The sequence below is a fragment of the Limulus polyphemus genome, unplaced genomic scaffold (genome assembly GCF_000517525.1).
Source record: "Limulus polyphemus unplaced genomic scaffold, Limulus_polyphemus-2.1.2 Scaffold3581, whole genome shotgun sequence".
NCBI classification, from domain to species: Eukaryota; Metazoa; Arthropoda; class Merostomata; order Xiphosura; family Limulidae; genus Limulus; species Limulus polyphemus.
Genome location: NW_013669191.1, coordinates 11,407 through 13,583, shown reverse-complemented (window position 1 = coordinate 13,583; position 2,177 = coordinate 11,407). Strand labels below are relative to the sequence as shown.

Genomic DNA, 2,177 nt, shown 5'->3' with positions numbered 1-2,177 from the left:
TGAAAATTTTCATTTTTTCTGAAAAGGTGGTGTCTATTTACTTGTGACCACGCTGTGTATACCACTTCTCAAGCGCTATCAAAATGCATAAAAAAACTTGAATAGTGATCATAGAATATGAATCAATATATAAAAGATGTGACAAATACACTATTATAAATTAGCGCAACCTACAGGCAGGTATGTGTACACCATATAAACGGTGAAAGTTGAAGATATTTTTTGGACAATTTTGAAGATATATGAAGATATATATATATAATACACACACGCACACACACATCACTTGAGATGCCTGTAATTTTATAAAACTTTAGTTTTAGATTTAAGCACACGAAACCAAATATATTTCTGACCGCGAACGTAGTCTAGATTTATAATGCGTATCTCTAATATTCTAGTTGCAATTATTAACCTTATCACACACAAAACATTAACTTAGATATAGGTCTTCCTTGTAATAATACACTTACGCCTTTTAAAAATCTGAGGCATACCGCTTCTGCTAATTTTTTCGGTTCCAGAAAAAAATGCAACTTATTTGATAATTCAGGCCCAGAGGTGGCGCTGGTTATTATTATTATTATTATTGTTTTTTTGCCCTATGCAAATTTCCTACTGCCCCTCCTCTCAATCGTTGTTTTCATTGGTGTAATAAAACCTTAGGACTAGAAAGCAAATCAAATTAGTTTATTTATTAAAATAGAGAATGTGTTTCAGTATCAGTAAAAACGTGGCTACCGTACTAGTTCCAATTTTTACAATTACGGAAATTTCACTTCTCTTATTTCATTGAGGAAAAATTGCATAAACCGTGTTTCTTGTCCAATTTTGTATTTTTCATAGTTGATCTAATTTTATTTCCAGACCATTCAGGTTTGTTTCTAGCGTGGTTGATCGAAGGTTTTAATCAACTTGAGTTTGTTTGGAAAAGCTTCTTTCTCCACTAGCAACGGTGATGGGGAAAAGTCAGCAGAATTCTCAGTGCGACAAAGATAATGGGGAAATTTTTATATTAATTCGTCCTTTCACGTGTATTCCAATACGTTTCGTAGTCGTTTTAGTTACAGGGCCTACAGTTCGTATCAAAATCGGTTGCCTTGCCAAGGATAACTTCATCACAAATTTCATATTAACACTTTTTTTATGAACAAATTTGCTGATTTTACGAACACTTTCCAGTGAGTTCCATTTCTTCTGCAAGTTCCTTTGCAAAAGCCTTAATCGTTATAGGACTGAATATTTTTTTTTAAATTGCTTAATAGTTCAAGACATGTCTAAGTTACTGTTTTGTAGCTGCTTGCTGGCAAGGCGATTGACCTTGTATAGCAAGTCCCGTAAAGGCAACGCCTTCTGCAGCGGAAACCAGAGCATGGTAGACATCTAGTGTCAGAGTGCAGAGCAGCATAATTCTACCGGGGAACATTTCTTGCAATGCTTCCCGACAATGAGTAGAAGCATCAAAGTAAACATATATATCTATGTTTGGGATAAATTCAAAGAACCAACTTCGGTGCAACAGTTGCTCTGGTAGCTCAACATGATATTGGTGCAGGTTCGTTGCCATGATACGACAGGTGGTGGATCAAATTACCCTTTTGCATAAACCATTAACGTAATTTCTTGTGGGTACACTGAATTTGTTAAAATATCAGAGAGCAGACTAATTTAGATAATATATTGTATGTGCTAAGATATTATAATTCAATATTAGCCCCAGTAAATAACTAAATTGGGTGACCTTTCTTAGCTGATTAGAATTCGATCGAAACTCGCGTAGCCACGAGCTTACAGTGTATGCATTGTAAGATACAAAAAAAGTTAGATTTAAGTCCAAAAATACGACATACCAACATCAAACAGTTTGGGGTGTAGCGTATGGGTAGACTTGAAATACATAATTTTTTGCCATATTGACTCAAAGTCCATTGTTTAATAGTGTACAACTCTAAGCTAATCTTAAGTCAATAGACGACTAAAATTCGATGACGAGGAACCCACTTTGAGACTAATAATGATTGGAGACGGCTTGAATGGGTAATGAAGAAAAACTTTAACATAAGTTGAACATAACAGCAAATGTACAACGTTTCGACATGGTTTTGTCATAATCGAAACCTTGTCGAAACGTTGTACATTTGCTGTTATGTTCAACTTATGTTAAAGTTTTTCTTCAT

At 34.5% G+C, this 2,177-nt stretch overlaps 1 protein-coding gene across 1 annotated transcript in view; it reads left to right on the top strand.

Annotated features, from left to right (window-relative positions):
- The window catches only part of LOC106469633 (leucine-rich repeat neuronal protein 1-like), a 25,915-nt gene that overhangs the window by 13,817 nt on the left and 9,921 nt on the right, over nucleotides 1-2,177 (top strand). The window lies entirely within an intron of this gene.